Source organism: Drosophila simulans, unplaced genomic scaffold, assembly GCF_016746395.2.
Source record: "Drosophila simulans strain w501 unplaced genomic scaffold, Prin_Dsim_3.1 Segkk35_quiver_pilon, whole genome shotgun sequence".
In the NCBI taxonomy this organism is placed as follows: Eukaryota; Metazoa; Arthropoda; class Insecta; order Diptera; family Drosophilidae; genus Drosophila; species Drosophila simulans.
In genome coordinates this window covers 29947-52500 of record NW_025416831.1, presented here as the reverse complement: position 1 = coordinate 52500, position 22554 = coordinate 29947, and the positions used below count along the sequence as shown (strand labels likewise).

Below are 22554 nucleotides of genomic sequence, written 5' to 3'. Positions count from 1 at the left end.
GTCGAATTAAAATTAAAATAATTTTGAATGTGGTAATCGAAATAAGTTTGTGTGTATATGGACCATAATATACACGCGTTGCGAATATGTATTGTTCATCTATGTTATGAGCATACGTTGGCTAATGCAACAACCTAAAATATACAATGTTTGTACCTGTCATCCATCAGGTTAATGTTTTATATAAATTTTGCAGTATGTGTCACCCAAAATAGCAAACCATAACCAGATTATTATGATACATAATGCTTATATGAAACTAAGACATTTCGCAACATTTATTTTAGGTATAAAAATAAATTTATTGAAGGAATTGATATATGCCAGTAAAATGGTGTATTTTTAATTTCTTTCAATAAAAACAATATTGACATTATATAAAAATGAATTATAAAACTCTAAGCGGTGGATCACTCGGCTCATGGGTCGATGAAGAACGCAGCAAACTGTGCGTCATCGTGTGAACTGCAGGACACATGAACATCGACATTTTGAACGCATATCGCAGTCCATGCTGTTATGTACTTTAATTAATTTTATAGTGCTGCTTGGACTACATATGGTTGAGGGTTGTAAGACTATGCTAATTAAGTTGTTTATAAATTTTTTATAAGCATATGGTATATTATTGGATTAAATAATGATTTTATTCATAATATTAAAAAAGAAATGAAAAACATTATCTCACATTTGAATGTGAAAAACGAAGAGAAATATTTTCTTTTTCAATCAAATAATACTGAGAAATGTCTAGCATAAAAAATTGAAATATTTTTCATCTAGAATTGTCTCTTATTAATGATTCGAAAAAAAAAAAACTTGGTTATGTTATTATTCTTCGTTGGTTCGTTAAATGGATAAAAAATAACTTTGCTTACAAGAACTATTGGAACTATTTATAACGAATTTAATTGATTGTTTTATCATTTATATATAAAGAATTTATGGCAAAATATAGTTATATATACAACCTCAACTCATATGGGACTACCCCCTGAATTTAAGCATATTAATTAGGGGAGGAAAAGAAACTAACAAGGATTTTCTTAGTAGCGGCGAGCGAAAAGAAAACAGTTCAGCACTAAGTCACTTTGTCTATATGGCAAATGTGAGATGCAGTGTATGGAGCGTCAATATTCTAGTATGAGAAATTAATGATTTAAGTCCTTCTTAAATGAGGCCATTTACCCATAGAGGGTGCCAGGCCCGTATAACGTTAATGATTACTAGATGATGTTTCCAAAGAGTCGTGTTGCTTGATAGTGCAGCACTAAGTGGGTGGTAAACTCCATCTAAAACTAAATATAACCATGAGACCGATAGTAAACAAGTACCGTGAGGGAAAGTTGAAAAGAACTCTGAATAGAGAGTTAAACAGTACGTGAAACTGCTTAGAGGTTAAGCCCGATGAACCTGAATATCCGTTATGGAAAATTCATCATTAAAATTGTAATATTTAAATAATATTATTAAGAATAATGTGCATTTTTTCCATATAAGGACATTGTAATCTATTAGCATATCCCAAATTTATCATAAAATATAACTTATAGTTTATTCCAATTAAATTGCTTGCATTTTAACACAGAATAAATGTTATTAATTTGATAAAGTGCTGATAGATTTATATTATTACAGAGCGTTAATTTTTCGGAATTATATAATGGCATAATTATCATTGATTTTTGTGTTTATTATATGCTCTTGTATGATTAACAATGCGAAAGATTCAGGATACCTTCGGGACCCGTCTTGAAACACGGACCAAGGAGTCTAACATATGTGCAAGTTATTGGGATGTAAACCTAATAGCGTAATTAACTTGACTAATAATGGGATTAGTTTTTTAGCTATTTATAGCTAATTAACACAATCCCGGGGCGTTCTATATAGTTATGTATAATGTATATTTATATTATTTATGCCTCTAACTGGAACGTACCTTGAGCATATATGCTGTGACCCGAAAGATGGTGAACTATACTTGATCAGGTTGAAGTCAGGGGAAACCCTGATGGAAGACCGAAACAGTTCTGACGTGCAAATCGATTGTCAGAATTGAGTATAGGGGCGAAAGACCAATCGAACCATCTAGTAGCTGGTTCCTTCCGAAGTTTCCCTCAGGATAGCTGGTGCATTTTAATATTATATAAAATAATCTTATCTGGTAAAGCGAATGATTAGAGGCCTTAGGGTCGAAACGATCTTAACCTATTCTCAAACTTTAAATGGGTAAGAACCTTAACTTTCTTGATATGAAGTTCAAGGTTATGATATAATGTGCCCAGTGGGCCACTTTTGGTAAGCAGAACTGGCGCTGTGGGATGAACCAAACGTAATGTTACGGTGCCCAAATTAACAACTCATGCAGATACCATGAAAGGCGTTGGTTGCTTAAAACAGCAGGACGGTGATCATGGAAGTCGAAATCCGCTAAGGAGTGTGTAACAACTCACCTGCCGAAGCAACTAGCCCTTAAAATGGATGGCGCTTAAGTTGTATACCTATACATTACCGCTAAAGTAGATGATTTATATTACTTGTGATATAAATTTTGAAACTTTAGTGAGTAGGAAGGTACAATGGTATGCGTAGAAGTGTTTGGCGTAAGCCTGCATGGAGCTGCCATTGGTACAGATCTTGGTGGTAGTAGCAAATAATCGAATGAGACCTTGGAGGACTGAAGTGGAGAAGGGTTTCGTGTGAACAGTGGTTGATCACGAGTTAGTCGGTCCTAAGTTCAAGGCGAAAGCCGAAAATTTTCAAGTAAAACAAAAATGCCTAACTATATAAACAAAGCGAATATAATACACTTGAATAATTTTGAACGAGGTTCCAATTCCGTAACCTGTTGAGTATCCGTTTGTTATTAAATATGGGCCTCGTGCTCATCCTGGCAACAGGAACGACCATAAAGAAGCCGTCGAGAGATATCGGAAGAGTTTTCTTTTCTGTTTTATAGCCGTACTACCATGGAAGTCTTTCGCAGAGAGATATGGTAGATGGGCTAGAAGAGCATGACATATACTGTTGTGTCGATATTTTCTCCTCGGACCTTGAAAATTTATGGTGGGGACACGCAAACTTCTCAACAGGCCGTACCAATATCCGCAGCTGGTCTCCAAGGTGAAGAGTCTCTAGTCGATAGAATAATGTAGGTAAGGGAAGTCGGCAAATTAGATCCGTAACTTCGGGATAAGGATTGGCTCTGAAGATTGAGATAGTCGGGCTTGATTGGGAAACAATAACATGGTTTATGTGCTCGTTCTGGGTAAATAGAGTTTCTAGCATTTATGTTAGTTACTTGTTCCCCGGATAGTTTAGTTACGTAGCCAATTGTGGAACTTTCTTGCTAAAATTTTTAAGAATACTATTTGGGTTAAACCAATTAGTTCTTATCAATTATAACGATTATCAATTAACAATCAATTCAGAACTGGCACGGACTTGGGGAATCCGACTGTCTAATTAAAACAAAGCATTGTGATGGCCCTAGCGGGTGTTGACACAATGTGATTTCTGCCCAGTGCTCTGAATGTCAAAGTGAAGAAATTCAAGTAAGCGCGGGTCAACGGCGGGAGTAACTATGACTCTCTTAAGGTCACGAGGCCAAATGCCTCGTCATCTAATTAGTGACGCGCATGAATGGATTAACGAGATTCCTACTGTCCCTATCTACTATCTAAGACTTTAATGAATTGTGTCAAGTTGCCAAACACCTCGTCATCAATTTAGTGACGCATATGATATTGTCCCTATCATATAATTTTTGATATAAAGACTTTAAAGAATTGTATCAAGTTGCCAAACACCTCGTCATCAATTTAGTGACGCATATGATATTGTCCATATCATATAATTAATATAAAGACTTTAATGAATTGTGTCAAGTTGCCAAACACCTCGTCATCAATTTAGTGACGCATATGATATTGTCCCTATCATATAATTTTTGATATAAAGACTTTAAAGAATTGTATCAAGTTGCCAAACACCTCGTCATCAATTTAGTGACGCATATGATATTGTCCATATCATATAATTAATATAAAGACTTTAATGAATTGTGTCAAGTTGCCAAACACCTCGTCATCAATTTAGTGACACATATGATATTGTCCCTATCATATAATTAATATAAAGACTTTAATGAATTGTGTCAAGTTGCCAAACACTTCGTCATCAATTTAGTGACGCATATGATATTGTCCATATCATATAATTAATATAAAGACTTTAATGAATTGTGTCAAGTTGCCAAACACCTCGTCATCAATTTAGTGACGCATATGATATTGTCCCTATCATATAATTTTTGATATAAAGACTTTAAAGAATTGTATCAAGTTGCCAAACACCTCGTCATCAATTTAGTGACGCATATGATATTGTCCATATCATATAATTAATATAAAGACTTTAATGATTGTGTCAAGTTGCCAAACAGTCGCGATCGAACACTCGACGAGTGCAGACGTGCCTGCGGATCGACAGCAAATTGTTAGCAAATTGTTAGCAAATTGTTCACAGTTGTAAGCCCGTTACTTGTGCCCAGCCACTTCGCGTCGCGTGATCTTGTCGCGCGTTTTGATTGGCCCAGCCAACGTACCTAACGGTAGTTCGCACTAACACCATCGCACACCCGAGTGTGCGTGTTATCAGCGCAAAAAAACCCAGTGCTCGAAGCAGCGGTATAATTGCAAAGCAGCAGCCACGTGCTGCCTGGCTCACCGGCTTACGGTGCCCAGCTTCCCCCCCCCCCCCCTCCTCACTCCTTATCAACTTTGGAGAAGATGGACTGGCAGGCCCCCCCGCGCACCCACAAGCTTGGAACAACACCACGCAAAAAGGCTCTGAGAACACGCAAGAGCAGCTCCAGCAGCGAGGGAAGCACCTCGCATACAGAGCCGGGCGAGATAAAGCGAAAACCGGCAAAGAAAGCACAGGGAGAGGAGCTGGAAGATAAGCCAAGCACTAGCGCTGCTCTGCGCAAGAAGCTCGCCAACAACGCCTTCGCTTTACTCTCGACCGAAGAAGACGAGTACGACCAAGAGAGCTCTGATGACGAACCCGGACCTAAAGATGATTCCAAGCCCAAGACCCCCGAGAAACCAAAGCCCACCCCGAAGACCATCAAGCCACCTCCGATTTTTATCCCCGATGTGACCAACATCTCGGCACTCGTCAAGATGATCACGACTCTTGTAGGCCCGAAGAACAATTTTACCTACAAGACCGTGAATGGCAACAACGTACGTGTCATGATGCCGGACAAAGAGTCCTATACAGCTCTGCGTCTCCAACTTGTGGCCCAAAACAAGAGGCATCGGACTTTCCAGCCGAAAGATGAACGTGCATACAAGGTTGTCATCAAAGGACTCCACCACTCCACCGATCGTGAGGAAATCATTGAAGACCTTCGCAGACAAGGGCACGCTGTTAGAGATCTGCACAATCCCATTGGCAGAAGAACTAAAGAACCGCTGGGAATATTCTTCGCCAACCTGGAGCCTTCCAGCAACAACAAAGACGTCTACCAAGTCAAGCGGATCTGCAGGTCGGTAGTAACCATTGAACCGCCGCAGAAGTTCAACGACGTGCCTCAATGCTTCAGGTGCCAAGGATTCGGTCATACACAGCGTTACTGCTTCCTGGAATACCGATGTGTAAAGTGTGGAGGCCCTCACGAATCGAGGGCATGTGAGAAGAGGGAGGACGACAAAGCGTGCTGCTTCCACTGCCAGGCGGACCATCCTGCGTCTTTCAAGGGATGCCCTGCATACAAAAGGGCCAAAGCACTCGCTGCTCCGAAAACAAGGCCCGTCGCTAATGCTAACAAGGCGCCGCCCGTGGCATCACCAAACGTCACCTCTGGCAGGAGCTACCGAGACGCCCTCAACGGAGTGCACGCAGCACCGCAGAATCCCACAACCCCAGTCCAAACCCAAACAGAAACCCCACACTCCGGTCAGATAGAAGCGATGTTCGCTCGCATGGAAGGAATGATGGAAAGGATGATGGAGCGCATGTTCACCCAGATGACACAGCTGGTGGCCACCATTCTCAACAGCAAGTCATGCAACTAAAGCTCCACCTAGTCGTCTGGAATGCGAACGGCCTGCAGAACAGCAAGGCCATAGTCGAGCACCATCTGAAGACCCACCAGATCGATATCCTACTCGTAGCCGAAACCCACTTCTCCCCCAGATCCCACTTTAATATCAGCGGATATGACCTCATCCATGCAGACCATCCTTCTGGCAGAGCACGCGGTGGAGCAGCCATCCTCATCAGGAGCGGTATTCAATACCTAGAGCTGCCCGCGTTTCAGCAAGACTGGGCACAATGTCCTGTCATCAGGATTGTCAGCCCGCAAGGAGATTTAGACATTGGAGCGGTCTACTTTCCCCCCAGATACCGCATAACAGCATCTCACCTCAGTGAGTTCTTCGAGCATTTTGGGCCCCGCTTCATAGCAGCTGGAGATTATAACGCCAAACATTCTTGGTGGGGATCGCGCGCCAACAACCCCAAAGGGAAAACTCTGTTTGGGTACCTGCAACGCCACCGACTGGACTGCCACTCCACTGGCGAGCCCACTCACTGGCCAACGAATCCCCTCAAGACTCCAGACCTGCTGGACTTTGCTGTGTCGAAAGGCATAGGGCATGCGAAGATCAGCTGCACAACAAATGCTGACCTCCTGTCAGACCACTGTGCAATAAACGTGCTAATCAACACGCCAGTCCTCAGGAAAACCCCGCTCAGAAGGCTCACTGGAAAATATACCGACGCCGCCAAGTTCGCGTCCTGGATGCTCTCCACCGTCAATCCGAACCCCATCCTCAACACACCCAGGAACATTGATGAAGCTATCGGGAATCTCACCAGGCAGATGCAAAACGCTGCGGAATTCGCAAGCCCACCGCCACCAAAGACTGCGAGAACACCTAGCAGGGACCTCCACCTCTGGTCCCCGGAAATTGCGGCACTCGTGACTGAGAAGAGGCGTCTCAGGAGAGTTTGGTTCTTGACGCGCAATCCAAGAGACAAAACAGCGCTCAATCACGCCACAAAGGAGTTGAAGGACAAGATCTCCAGCCTACGCCAGGACTCCTTCCTCAGATTCCTCGAGGAACTCTCTCCCGGGGACCCAGACCACAATCTGTGGAACGTCACCCGCCACATTAAACGACCAGCCAAAAAGGTTTCCGCAGTGCGCAAAGCAGATGGATCCTGGTGCCGTTCGGATGCTGAAAGAGCAGAAGCTTTCGCCGAACACCTTTACAACGCCTTCTCTCCGTTCGACTGCTGCACTGCCGAAGAACATGCTGAAACAGCCCGGTTTCTCAATAGCCCAAGCTCTCCCGGTCCCCCGTTGGAACCAGTCGACCCTGAGGAAGTTGCGCAGGAGATTGCTCTACTGAAGAACAACAAATCTCCAGGCCTGGATCGTATAGATGCGGCGGCCCTAAAAATGCTCCCATTCCGCTGCACACAAATGCTGGCCAGCATTTACAACAGCTGCTTCCGGCTAGGGTACTTCCCGGAAGAGTGGAAAAGAGCAGAGGTTATTGTCCTCCTCAAGCCTGGTAAGCCTGAAGCCAATCTCGCCTCCTATCGTCCGATTAGTTTGCTGGCAATCCTCTCCAAAATACTCGAAAGAGTATTTTTGCGCAGAGTATTGCCAGTACTGGATGAGGCTGGTTTGATCCCCGATCACCAGTTTGGCTTCAGGCGCTCCCACGGAACACCAGAGCAATGCCACCGGCTAGTCGAACGGATCCTCGAGGCATTCGAGCAAAAGAAATACTGCTGCGCTGTAATGCTCGACGTGAAGCAGGCATTCGACAGAGTTTGGCATCCTGGACTCCTCCATAAACTCAAATCCTACCTCCCAAGCCCCCATTTTACCCTCCTCAAATCCTACACTGAGGGAAGAGCATTCCAAGTCAGATGCGGAAGTGCAATAAGCCTACCCAGACTGATCAGAGCTGGAGTTCCGCAAGGCAGTGTGCTCGGACCAATACTGTACACCCTTTACACCGCAGACCTTCCCATAATCCCCTCCAGGAACCTAACTATAGCGACTTATGCAGATGACACGGCTTTCCTCGCCTCCTCATCCGACCCACGAGAAGCCTCCGAAACAATCCAAAGGCAAATGGACGCGCTACATCCCTGGCTCAGCAGGTGGAACATCGTAGTGAACGCGGAAAAATCTACCCAAACAACATTTGCACTAAGGAGAGGAGACTGCCCACCGGTCACGCTAAACGGAGTCATCATTCCCAACGCACCCGCACCCAAGTACTTAGGACTTACCCTGGACCGCAGGCTCACTTGGCGTCCCCACATCGTCAGCAAACGCATACAGGCCGATGCGCGTCTGAGGCAGATGCATTGGCTTATTGGGAGAGGGTCCAAGCTAAGGCAGAACCACAAAATCCTGGTGTACAAGGCAATTCTCAAGCCCATCTGGACCTACGGGATACAGCTATGGGGCACGGCAAGCCACACGAATCGCCTGCGTATACAGCGGTTCCAGAATAGGTGCTTGAGAATTGCCTGTAATGCGCATCCCTACCACGAGAATGTCGCCATACATAGGGAACTTGGAATCCCACAAGTCGCTGATGAAATCTCCAGGCTCAGCGAGAGATACCTGAAAAGGCTCGAAAACCACCCTAACCACCTCGCCACCAACCTGTTAGACAATAGCCAAACAAGCAGACGTCTCATGAGGAGACACCCTCTCGATCTTCCACAACAATAGACAACACATATAAAACCCGCCACAAATACATGTACAATAGTATCCCTTAAGCTAATGTTCCCCCGCAAAACCATTTAATTATTGTCCACTAGGACAGATTTTAAATAAATAAACGCACGCTAAAAAAAAAAAAAAAAAAAAAAAAAAAAAAAAGTTGCCAAACACCTCGTCATCAATTTAGTGACGCATATGATATTGTCCCTATCATATAATTAATATAAAGACTTTAATGAATTGTGTCAAGTTGCCAAACACCTCGTCATCAATTTAGTGACGCATATGATATTGTCCCTATCATATAATTAATATAAAGACTTTAATGAATTGTGTCAAGTTGCCAAACACCTCGTCATCAATTTAGTGACGCATATGATATTGTCCCTATCATATAATTAATATAAAGACTTTAATGAATTGTGTCAAGTTGCCAAACACCTCGTCATCAATTTAGTGACGCATATGATATTGTCCCTATCATATAATTAATATAAAAACTTTTAATGAATTGTGTCAAGTTGCCAAACACCTCGTCATCAATTTAGTGACGCATATGATATTGTCCCTATCATATAATTTTTGATATAAAGACTTTAAAGAATTGTATCAAGTTGCCAAACACCTCGTCATCAACTACTATATTATGGTTGCGCCGACCTCTCATATTGTATTCTCTTATGTGTTCATAGGATTTTGGCAATTATATACGAGTAAATTAAATAATATACTTATGAAAATGATTAATTCTTATATGTATAAGGGAAAAAATGCTGAAATATTCCCATATTATCTTAGTATTATAGAGGAAAGACCGTTGCCGACCTCTCATATTGTTCAAAACTTATGTATTCATATGATTTTGGCAATTAAATGAGTAAATTAAATAATATACATATGAAAATGATTAATTATTATATGTATAAGGGAAAAAATGCTGAAATATTCCCACATTCTCTCAGTATTATAGAGAAAAGCCATTATAGTGAGAGGGTATAGTAGTGTAAACGACCGGAATTACGACAGAGGGTTCAAAAACTACTATAGGTAGGCAGTGGTTGCCGACCTCTCATATTGTTCAAAACTTATGAATTCATATGATTTTGGGAATTATATGAGTAAATTAAATAATATACATATGAAAATGATTAATTATTATATGTATAAGGAAAAAAATGCTGAAATATTCCCACATTCTCTTAGTATTATAGAGAAAAGCCATTATAGGGAGAGGGTATAGTAGTGTAAACGACCGGAATTACGACAGAGGGTTCAAAAACTACTATAGGTAGGCAGTGGTTGCCGACCTCTCATATTGTTCAAAACTTATGTATTCATATGATTTTGGCAATAATATGAGTAAATTAAATAATAAACATATGAAAATTAATATGTATTATATGTATAAAGAAAAAAATAATCATATTATATATGAATAATGGAAAAAAAAATGAAATGTTCATATAATCTCTTAAAATATAAGAGAATAGCCCGTATGTTGGGTGGCAAACGGAATTGAAAATACCCGCTTTGACGACAGCGGGTTCAAAAACTACTATAGGTAGGCAGTGGTTGCCGACCTCCCGCATTATTCGAAATATTTATTTCGGATTATGTTTATATTGGTTACATACAATAAAGTATATTATTATCCGTACAAATTTGTTTCTCAGTTCTATAGAACACGGGACTTGGCTCCGCGGATAATAGGAATATACGCTTTTTAGATAATATCGTTGAAACAAAAGTCAAGTTTCTATTATATATAGAATAACAAATCGTTTCCATATATTATCGTTAATTTTTGGAGGCAGGCAAATATTTATTTATTACCTGCCGTATAGTTGGATTATTATATCGTTATGGTATAATACAAATATGGATTCTTATGAAAGAAATATAAAATTATATATTAAATGTGGAAATATTATCATATGCGCTTGGTTTTATGTTATATATTACCAGAGAGATATATGAAAAGAGATAAATTTTAAATTTATCTTCAAAATGCAAATGATTTAACTTAATATTTATATTGGTTAAACAAAAATTGTACATGTGTGGATACAATAATTATGTATGTTGGAAATAAAATGATATTTTATAATGAAATATGTATATATAAAAAGATAAAATTATAGAAACATATATATTACAATAATTATATGAAATTCTTGTTATATTGGTAAAACAAGTATGAATTAAAAATGAAATTATGGATTACGAATGCTATATAAAAATGGCCGTAATCGAATGGATATTTTACTTATAAATATATATTTAAAATTTTACCCAAAGGCGAAATATTGAATTTTATTCAATATAATAAAAATCATGGAATAATATAAAGTGAAAAATCTATATATCTATTATATTGCTTATTTCGATTCAAAAAATATGAATGGAATATGAAGGAAAAACATTATTCTGGTTGATCCTGCCAGTAGTTATATGCTTGTCTCAAAGATTAAGCCATGCATGTCTAAGTACACACGAATTAAAAGTGAAACCGCAAAAGGCTCATTATATCAGTTATGGTTCCTTAGATCGTTAACAGTTACTTGGATAACTGTGGTAATTCTAGAGCTAATACATGCAATTAAAACATGAACCTTATGGGACATGTGCTTTTATTAGGCTAAAACCAAGCGATCGCAAGATCGTTATATTGGTTGAACTCTAGATAACATGCAGATCGTATGGTCTTGTACCGACGACAGATCTTTCAAATGTCTGCCCTATCAACTTTTGATGGTAGTATCTAGGACTACCATGGTTGCAACGGGTAACGGGGAATCAGGGTTCGATTCCGGAGAGGGAGCCTGAGAAACGGCTACCACATCTAAGGAAGGCAGCAGGCGCGTAAATTACCCACTCCCAGCTCGGGGAGGTAGTGACGAAAAATAACAATACAGGACTCATATCCGAGGCCCTGTAATTGGAATGAGTACACTTTAAATCCTTTAACAAGGACCAATTGGAGGGCAAGTCTGGTGCCAGCAGCCGCGGTAATTCCAGCTCCAATAGCGTATATTAAAGTTGTTGCGGTTAAAACGTTCGTAGTTGAACTTGTGCTTCATACGGGTAGTACAACTTACAATTGTGGTTAGTACTATACCTTTATGTATGTAAGCGTATTACCGGTGGAGTTCTTATATGTGATTAAATACTTGTATTTTTTCATATGTTCCTCCTATTTAAAAACCTGCACTAGTGCTCTTAAACGAGTGTTATTGTGGGCCGGTACTATTACTTTGAACAAATTAGAGTGCTTAAAGCAGGCTTCAAATGCCTGAATATTCTGTGCATGGGATAATGAAATAAGACCTCTGTTCTGCTTTCATTGGTTTTCAGATCAAGAGGTAATGATTAATAGAAGCAGTTTGGGGGCATTAGTATTACGACGCGAGAGGTGAAATTCTTGGACCGTCGTAAGACTAACTTAAGCGAAAGCATTTGCCAAAGATGTTTTCATTAATCAAGAACGAAAGTTAGAGGTTCGAAGGCGATCAGATACCGCCCTAGTTCTAACCATAAACGATGCCAGCTAGCAATTGGGTGTAGCTACTTTTATGGCTCTCTCAGTCGCTTCCCGGGAAACCAAAGCTTTTGGGCTCCGGGGGAAGTATGGTTGCAAAGCTGAAACTTAAAGGAATTGACGGAAGGGCACCACCAGGAGTGGAGCCTGCGGCTTAATTTGACTCAACACGGGAAAACTTACCAGGTCCGAACATAAGTGTGTAAGACAGATTGATAGCTCTTTCTCGAATCTATGGGTGGTGGTGCATGGCCGTTCTTAGTTCGTGGAGTGATTTGTCTGGTTAATTCCGATAACGAACGAGACTCAAATATATTAAATAGATATCTTCAGGATTATGGTGCTGAAGCTTATGTAGCCTTCATTCATGGTGGCAGTAAAATGTTTATTGTGTTTGAATGTGTTTATGTAAGTGGAGCCGTACCTGTTGGTTTGTCCCATTATAAGGACACTAGCTTCTTAAATGGACAAATTGCGTCTAGCAATAATGAGATTGAGCAATAACAGGTCTGTGATGCCCTTAGATGTCCTGGGCTGCACGCGCGCTACAATGAAAGTATCAACGTGTATTTCCTAGACCGAGAGGTCCGGGTAAACCGCTGAACCACTTTCATGCTTGGGATTGTGAACTGAAACTGTTCACATGAACTTGGAATTCCCAGTAAGTGTGAGTCATTAACTCGCATTGATTACGTCCCTGCCCTTTGTACACACCGCCCGTCGCTACTACCGATTGAATTATTTAGTGAGGTCTCCGGACGTGATCACTGTGACGCCTTGCGTGTTACGGTTGTTTCGCAAAAGTTGACCGAACTTGATTATTTAGAGGAAGTAAAAGTCGTAACAAGGTTTCCGTAGGTGAACCTGCGGAAGGATCATTATTGTATAATATCCTTACCGTTAATAAACATTTGTTATAATACAAATAAATACAATTTACCAAAATAAAAATATTACAAAATGATTCTACGGAATCAAAAGTTAAAGTGAAAATAAAATGTAGATGGCTTTTATTTTATTTATATGTGGGGCTTGGCAACCTCATAAAAAGACTTTAACATTATTAATGTTGTTGTGCGTATTTGTGGCAGTACTTACTACAACAACGGCGTTTCCTATAAAAACAAATTCTCGAAAATGGAAATCGAAGAAACTAAACTAAATTCGAAAGTGGAAGTCGAATTAAAATTAAAATAATTTTGAATGTGGTAATCGAAATAAGTTTGTGTGTATATGGACCATAATATACACGCGTTGCGAATATGTATTGTTCATCTATGTTATGAGCATACGTTGGCTAATGCAACAACCTAAAATATACAATGTTTGTACCTGTCATCCATCAGGTTAATGTTTTATATAGATTTTGCAGTATGTGTCACCCAAAATAGCAAACCATAACCAGATTATTATGATACATAATGCTTATATGAAACTAAGACATTTCGCAACATTTATTTTAGGTATAAAAATAAATTTATTGAAGGAATTGATATATGCCAGTAAAATGGTGTATTTTTAATTTCTTTCAATAAAAACAATATTGACATTATATAAAAATGAATTATAAAACTCTAAGCGGTGGATCACTCGGCTCATGGGTCGATGAAGAACGCAGCAAACTGTGCGTCATCGTGTGAACTGCAGGACACATGAACATCGACATTTTGAACGCATATCGCAGTCCATGCTGTTATGTACTTTAATTAATTTTATAGTGCTGCTTGGACTACATATGGTTGAGGGTTGTAAGACTATGCTAATTAAGTTGTTTATAAATTTTTTATAAGCATATGGTATATTATTGGATTAAATAATGATTTTATTCATAATATTAAAAAGAAATGAAAAACATTATCTCACATTTGAATGTGAAAAACGAAGAGAAATATTTTCTTTTTCAATCAAATAATACTGAGAAATGTCTAGCATAAAAAATTGAAATATTTTTCATCTAGAATTGTCTCTTATTAATGATTCGAAAAAAAAAAACTTGGTTATGTTATTATTCTTCGTTGGTTCGTTAAATGGATAAAAAATAACTTTGCTTACAAGAACTATTGGAACTATTTATAACGAATTTAATTGATTGTTTTATCATTTATATATAAAGAATTTATGGCAAAATATAGTTATATATACAACCTCAACTCATATGGGACTACCCCCTGAATTTAAGCATATTAATTAGGGGAGGAAAAGAAACTAACAAGGATTTTCTTAGTAGCGGCGAGCGAAAAGAAAACAGTTCAGCACTAAGTCACTTTGTCTATATCAGTCGCGATCGAACACTCGACGAGTGCAGACGTGCCTGCGGATCGACAGCAAATTGTTAGCAAATTGTTAGCAAATTGTTCACAGTTGTAAGTCCCGTTACTTGTGCCCAGCCACTTCGCGTCGCGTGATCTTGTCGCGCGTTTTGATTGGCCCAGCCAACGTACCTAACGGTAGTTCGCACTAACACCATCGCACACCCGAGTGTGCGTGTTATCAGCGCAAAAAACCCAGTGCTCGAAGCAGCGGTATAATTGCAAAGCAGCAGCCACGTGCTGCCTGGCTCACCGGCTTACGGTGCCCAGCTTCCCCCCCCCCCCCCCTCCTCACTCCTTATCAACTTTGGAGAAGATGGACTGGCAGGCCCCCCCGCGCACCCACAAGCTTGGAACAACACCACGCAAAAAGGCTCTGAGAACACGCAAGAGCAGCTCCAGCAGCGAGGGAAGCACCTCGCATACAGAGCCGGGCGAGATAAAGCGAAAACCGGCAAAGAAAGCACAGGGAGAGGAGCTGGAAGATAAGCCAAGCACTAGCGCAGCTCTGCGCAAGAAGCTCGCCAACAACGCCTTCGCTTTACTCTCGACCGAAGAAGACGAGTACGACCAAGAGAGCTCTGATGACGAACCCGGACCTAAAGATGATTCCAAGCCCAAGACCCCCGAGAAACCAAAGCCCACCCCGAAGACCATCAAGCCACCTCCGATTTTTATCCCCGATGTGACCAACATCTCGGCACTCGTCAAGATGATCACGACTCTTGTAGGCCCGAAGAACAATTTTACCTACAAGACCGTGAATGGCAACAACGTACGTGTCATGATGCCGGACAAAGAGTCCTATACAGCTCTGCGTCTCCAACTTGTGGCCCAAAACAAGAGGCATCGGACTTTCCAGCCGAAAGATGAACGTGCATACAAGGTTGTCATCAAAGGACTCCACCACTCCACCGATCGTGAGGAAATCATTGAAGACCTTCGCAGACAAGGGCACGCTGTTAGAGATCTGCACAATCCCATTGGCAGAAGAACTAAAGAACCGCTGGGAATATTCTTCGCCAACCTGGAGCCTTCCAGCAACAACAAAGACGTCTACCAAGTCAAGCGGATCTGCAGGTCGGTAGTAACCATTGAACCGCCGCAGAAGTTCAACGACGTGCCTCAATGCTTCAGGTGCCAAGGATTCGGTCATACACAGCGTTACTGCTTCCTGGAATACCGATGTGTAAAGTGTGGAGGCCCTCACGAATCGAGGGCATGTGAGAAGAGGGAGGACGACAAAGCGTGCTGCTTCCACTGCCAGGCGGACCATCCTGCGTCTTTCAAGGGATGCCCTGCATACAAAAGGGCCAAAGCACTCGCTGCTCCGAAAACAAGGCCCGTCGCTAATGCTAACAAGGCGCCGCCCGTGGCATCACCAAACGTCACCTCTGGCAGGAGCTACCGAGACGCCCTCAACGGAGTGCACGCAGCACCGCAGAATCCCACAACCCCAGTCCAAACCCAAACAGAAACCCCACACTCCGGTCAGATAGAAGCGATGTTCGCTCGCATGGAAGGAATGATGGAAAGGATGATGGAGCGCATGTTCACCCAGATGACACAGCTGGTGGCCACCATTCTCAACAGCAAGTCATGCAACTATAGCTCCACCTAGTCGTCTGGAATGCGAACGGCCTGCAGAACAGCAAGGCCATAGTCGAGCACCATCTGAAGACCCACCAGATCGATATCCTACTCGTAGCCGAAACCCACTTCTCCCCCAGATCCCACTTTAATATCAGCGGATATGACCTCATCCATGCAGACCATCCTTCTGGCAGAGCACGCGGTGGAGCAGCCATCCTCATCAGGAGCGGTATTCAATACCTAGAGCTGCCCGCGTTTCAGCAAGACTGGGCACAATGTCCTGTCATCAGGATTGTCAGCCCGCAAGGAGATTTAGACATTGGAGCGGTCTACTTTCCCCCCAGATACCGCATAACAGCATCTCACCTCAGTGAGTTCTTCGAGCATTTTGGGCCCCGCTTCATAGCAGCTGGAGATTATAACGCCAAACATTCTTGGTGGGGATCGCGCGCCAACAACCCCAAAGGGAAAACTCTGTTTGGGTACCTGCAACGCCACCGACTGGACTGCCACTCCACTGGCGAGCCCACTCACTGGCCAACGAATCCCCTCAAGACTCCAGACCTGCTGGACTTTGCTGTGTCGAAAGGCATAGGGCATGCGAAGATCAGCTGCACAACAAATGCTGACCTCCTGTCAGACCACTGTGCAATAAACGTGCTAATCAACACGCCAGTCCTCAGGAAAACCCCGCTCAGAAGGCTCACTGGAAAATATACCGACGCCGCCAAGTTCGCGTCCTGGATGCTCTCCACCGTCAATCCGAACCCCATCCTCAACACACCCAGGAACATTGATGAAGCTATCGGGAATCTCACCAGGCAGATGCAAAACGCTGCGGAATTCGCAAGCCCACCGCCACCAAAGACTGCGAGAACACCTAGCAGGGACCTCCACCTCTGGTCCCCGGAAATTGCGGCACTCGTGACTGAGAAGAGGCGTCTCAGGAGAGTTTGGTTCTTGACGCGCAATCCAAGAGACAAAACAGCGCTCAATCACGCCACAAAGGAGTTGAAGGACAAGATCTCCAGCCTACGCCAGGACTCCTTCCTCAGATTCCTCGAGGAACTCTCTCCCGGGGACCCAGACCACAATCTGTGGAACGTCACCCGCCACATTAAACGACCAGCCAAAAAGGTTTCCGCAGTGCGCAAAGCAGATGGATCCTGGTGCCGTTCGGATGCTGAAAGAGCAGAAGCTTTCGCCGAACACCTTTACAACGCCTTCTCTCCGTTCGACTGCTGCACTGCCGAAGAACATGCTGAAACAGCCCGGTTTCTCAATAGCCCAAGCTCTCCCGGTCCCCCGTTGGAACCAGTCGACCCTGAGGAAGTTGCGCAGGAGATTGCTCTACTGAAGAACAACAAATCTCCAGGCCTGGATCGTATAGATGCGGCGGCCCTAAAAATGCTCCCATTCCGCTGCACACAAATGCTGGCCAGCATTTACAACAGCTGCTTCCGGCTAGGGTACTTCCCGGAAGAGTGGAAAAGAGCAGAGGTTATTGTCCTCCTCAAGCCTGGTAAGCCTGAAGCCAATCTCGCCTCCTATCGTCCGATTAGTTTGCTGGCAATCCTCTCCAAAATACTCGAAAGAGTATTTTTGCGCAGAGTATTGCCAGTACTGGATGAGGCTGGTTTGATCCCCGATCACCAGTTTGGCTTCAGGCGCTCCCACGGAACACCAGAGCAATGCCACCGGCTAGTCGAACGGATCCTCGAGGCATTCGAGCAAAAGAAATACTGCTGCGCTGTAATGCTCGACGTGAAGCAGGCATTCGACAGAGTTTGGCATCCTGGACTCCTCCATAAACTCAAATCCTACCTCCCAAGCCCCCATTTTACCCTCCTCAAATCCTACACTGAGGGAAGAGCATTCCAAGTCAGATGCGGAAGTGCAATAAGCCTACCCAGACTGATCAGAGCTGGAGTTCCGCAAGGCAGTGTGCTCGGACCAATACTGTACACCCTTTACACCGCAGACCTTCCCATAATCCCCTCCAGGAACCTAACTATAGCGACTTATGCAGATGACACGGCTTTCCTCGCCTCCTCATCCGACCCACGAGAAGCCTCCGAAACAATCCAAAGGCAAATGGACGCGCTACATCCCTGGCTCAGCAGGTGGAACATCGTAGTGAACGCGGAAAAATCTACCCAAACAACATTTGCACTAAGGAGAGGAGACTGCCCACCGGTCACGCTAAACGGAGTCATCATTCCCAACGCACCCGCACCCAAGTACCTAGGACTTACCCTGGACCGCAGGCTCACTTGGCGTCCCCACATCGTCAGCAAACGCATACAGGCCGATGCGCGTCTGAGGCAGATGCATTGGCTTATTGGGAGAGGGTCCAAGCTAAGGCAGAACCACAAAATCCTGGTGTACAAGGCAATTCTCAAGCCCATCTGGACCTACGGGATACAGCTATGGGGCACGGCAAGCCACACGAATCGCCTGCGTATACAGCGGTTCCAGAATAGGTGCTTGAGAATTGCCTGTAATGCGCATCCCTACCACGAGAATGTCGCCATACATAGGGAACTTGGAATCCCACAAGTCGCTGATGAAATCTCCAGGCTCAGCGAGAGATACCTGAAAAGGCTCGAAAACCACCCTAACCACCTCGCCACCAACCTGTTAGACAATAGCCAAACAAGCAGACGTCTCATGAGGAGACACCCTCTCGATCTTCCACAACAATAGACAACACATATAAAACCCGCCACAAATACATGTACAATAGTATCCCTTAAGCTAATGTTCCCCCGCAAAACCATTTAATTATTGTCCACTAGGACAGATTTTAAATAAATAAACGCACGCTAAAAAAAAAAAAAAAAAAAAAACTTTGTCTATATGGCAAATGTGAGATGCAGTGTATGGAGCGTCAATATTCTAGTATGAGAAATTAATGATTTAAGTCCTTCTTAAATGAGGCCATTTACCCATAGAGGGTGCCAGGCCCGTATAACGTTAATGATTACTAGATGATGTTTCCAAAGAGTCGTGTTGCTTGATAGTGCAGCACTAAGTGGGTGGTAAACTCCATCTAAAACTAAATATAACCATGAGACCGATAGTAAACAAGTACCGTGAGGGAAAGTTGAAAAGAACTCTGAATAGAGAGTTAAACAGTACGTGAAACTGCTTAGAGGTTAAGCCCGATGAACCTGAATATCCGTTATGGAAAATTCATCATTAAAATTGTAATATTTAAAAAATATTATTAAGAATAATGTGCATTTTTTCCATATAAGGACATTGTAATCTATTAGCATATCCCAAATTTATCATAAAATATAACTTATAGTTTATTCCAATTAAATTGCTTGCATTTTAACACAGAATAAATGTTATTAATTTGATAAAGTGCTGATAGATTTATATTATTACAGAGCGTTAATTTTTCGGAATTATATAATGGCATAATTATCATTGATTTTTGTGTTTATTATATGCTCTTGTATGATTAACAATGCGAAAGATTCAGGATACCTTCGGGACCCGTCTTGAAACACGGACCAAGGAGTCTAACATATGTGCAAGTTATTGGGATGTAAACCTAATAGCGTAATTAACTTGACTAATAATGGGATTAGTTTTTTAGCTATTTATAGCTAATTAACACAATCCCGGGGCGTTCTATATAGTTATGTATAATGTATATTTATATTATTTATGCCTCTAACTGGAACGTACCTTGAGCATATATGCTGTGACCCGAAAGATGGTGAACTATACTTGATCAGGTTGAAGTCAGGGGAAACCCTGATGGAAGACCGAAACAGTTCTGACGTGCAAATCGATTGTCAGAATTGAGTATAGGGGCGAAAGACCAATCGAACCATCTAGTAGCTGGTTCCTTCCGAAGTTTCCCTCAGGATAGCTGGTGCATTTTAATATTATATAAAATAATCTTATCTGGTAAAGCGAATGATTAGAGGCCTTAGGGTCGAAACGATCTTAACCTATTCTCAAACTTTAAATGGGTAAGAACCTTAACTTTCTTGATATGAAGTTCAAGGTTATGATATAATGTGCCCAGTGGGCCACTTTTGGTAAGCAGAACTGGCGCTGTGGGATGAACCAAACGTAATGTTACGGTGCCCAAATTAACAACTCATGCAGATACCATGAAAGGCGTTGGTTGCTTAAAACAGCAGGACGGTGATCATGGAAGTCGAAATCCGCTAAGGAGTGTGTAACAACTCACCTGCCGAAGCAACTAGCCCTTAAAATGGATGGCGCTTAAGTTGTATACCTATACATTACCGCTAAAGTAGATGATTTATATTACTTGTGATATAAATTTTGAAACTTTAGTGAGTAGGAAGGTACAATGGTATGCGTAGAAGTGTTTGGCGTAAGCCTGCATGGAGCTGCCATTGGTACAGATCTTGGTGGTAGTAGCAAATAATCGAATGAGACCTTGGAGGACTGAAGTGGAGAAGGGTTTCGTGTGAACAGTGGTTGATCACGAGTTAGTCGGTCCTAAGTTCAAGGCGAAAGCCGAAAATTTTCAAGTAAAACAAAAATGCCTAACTATATAAACAAAGCGAATATAATACACTTGAATAATTTTGAACGAAAGGGAATACGGTTCCAATTCCGTAACCTGTTGAGTATCCGTTTGTTATTAAATATGGGCCTCGTGCTCATCCTGGCAACAGGAACGACCATAAAGAAGCCGTCGAGAGATATCGGAAGAGTTTTCTTTTCTGTTTTATAGCCGTACTACCATGGAAGTCTTTCGCAGAGAGATATGGTAGATGGGCTAGAAGAGCATGACATATACTGTTGTGTCGATATTTTCTCCTCGGACCTTGAAAATTTATGGTGGGGACACGCAAACTTCTCAACAGGCCGTACCAATATCCGCAGCTGGTCTCCAAGGTGAAGAGTCTCTAGTCGATAGAATAATGTAGGTAAGGGAAGTCGGCAAATTAGATCCGTAACTTCGGGATAAGGATTGGCTCTGAAGATTGAGATAGTCGGGCTTGATTGGGAAACAATAACATGGTTTATGTGCTCGTTCTGGGTAAATAGAGTTTCTAGCATTTATGTTAGTTACTTGTTCCCCGGATAGTTTAGTTACGTAGCCAATTGTGGAACTTTCTTGCTAAAATTTTTAAGAATACTATTTGGGTTAAACCAATTAGTTCTTATCAATTATAACGATTATCAATTAACAATCAATTCAGAACTGGCACGGACTTGGGGAATCCGACTGTCTAATTAAAACAAAGCATTGTGATGGCCCTAGCGGGTGTTGACACAATGTGATTTCTGCCCAGTGCTCTGAATGTCAAAGTGAAGAAATTCAAGTAAGCGCGGGTCAACGGCGGGAGTAACTATGACTCTCTTAAGGTAGCCAAATGCCTCGTCATCTAATTAGTGACGCGCATGAATGGATTAACGAGATTCCTACTGTCCCTATCTACTATCTAGCGAAACCACAGCCAAGGGAACGGGCTTGGAATAATTAGCGGGGAAAGAAGACCCTTTTGAGCTTGACTCTAATCTGGCAGTGTAAGGAGACATAAGAGGTGTAGAATAAGTGGGAGATATTAGACCTCGGTTTGGTATCGTCAATGAAATACCACTACTCTTATTGTTTCCTTACTTACTTGATTAAATGGAACGTGTATCATTTCCTAGCCATTATACGGATATATTTATTATATCTTATGGTATTGGGTTTTGATGCAAGCTTCTTGATCAAAGTATCACGAGTTTGTTATATAATCGCAAACAAATTCTTTAATAAAACGATGCATTTATGTATTTTTGATTTGAAAATTTGGTATAACTCCAATTACTCAGGTATGATCCAATTCAAGGACATTGCCAGGTAGGGAGTTTGACTGGGGCGGTACATCTCTCAAATAATAACGGAGGTGTCCCAAGGCCAGCTCAGTGCGGACAGAAACCACACATAGAGCAAAAGGGCAAATGCTGACTTGATCTCGGTGTTCAGTACACACAGGGACAGCAAAAGCTCGGCCTATCGATCCTTTTGGTTTAAAGAGTTTTTAACAAGAGGTGTCAGAAAAGTTACCATAGGGATAACTGGCTTGTGGCGGCCAAGCGTTCATAGCGACGTCGCTTTTTGATCCTTCGATGTCGGCTCTTCCTATCATTGTGAAGCAAAATTCACCAAGCGTTGGATTGTTCACCCATGCAAGGGAACGTGAGCTGGGTTTAGACCGTCGTGAGACAGGTTAGTTTTACCCTACTTGTTCACACATGAACACGAATATATTTAAAGACTTACAATTTTGGGCTCCGTTCATATCTTATGTAAATGAATCGAGAGCGATAAATTATATTTAGGATTTTGT

The 22554-nt window shown here is 42.1% G+C and overlaps 3 non-coding genes and 2 pseudogenes across 3 annotated transcripts; all 5 read left to right on the top strand.

The window, feature by feature from the left end:
* The first annotated feature begins 394 nt into the window (after nt 1–394).
* Nucleotides 395–573, top strand: LOC120285514. The gene has a single exon (XR_005544804.1). It is a non-coding gene; the product is annotated as a 5.8S ribosomal RNA (ribosomal RNA).
* Nucleotides 574–967: 394 nt separating this feature from the next.
* Nucleotides 968–3724, top strand: LOC120285512 (annotated as a pseudogene).
* A 7470-nt stretch (nt 3725–11194) lies between these two features.
* On the top strand, nt 11195–13189 carry LOC120285505. The gene has a single exon (XR_005544800.1). It is a non-coding gene; the product is annotated as a small subunit ribosomal RNA (ribosomal RNA).
* A 689-nt stretch (nt 13190–13878) lies between these two features.
* On the top strand, nt 13879–14057 carry LOC120285513. The gene has a single exon (XR_005544803.1). It is a non-coding gene; the product is annotated as a 5.8S ribosomal RNA (ribosomal RNA).
* A 4937-nt stretch (nt 14058–18994) lies between these two features.
* Nucleotides 18995–22461, top strand: LOC120285510 (annotated as a pseudogene).
* Nucleotides 22462–22554: the final 93 nt, after the last annotated feature.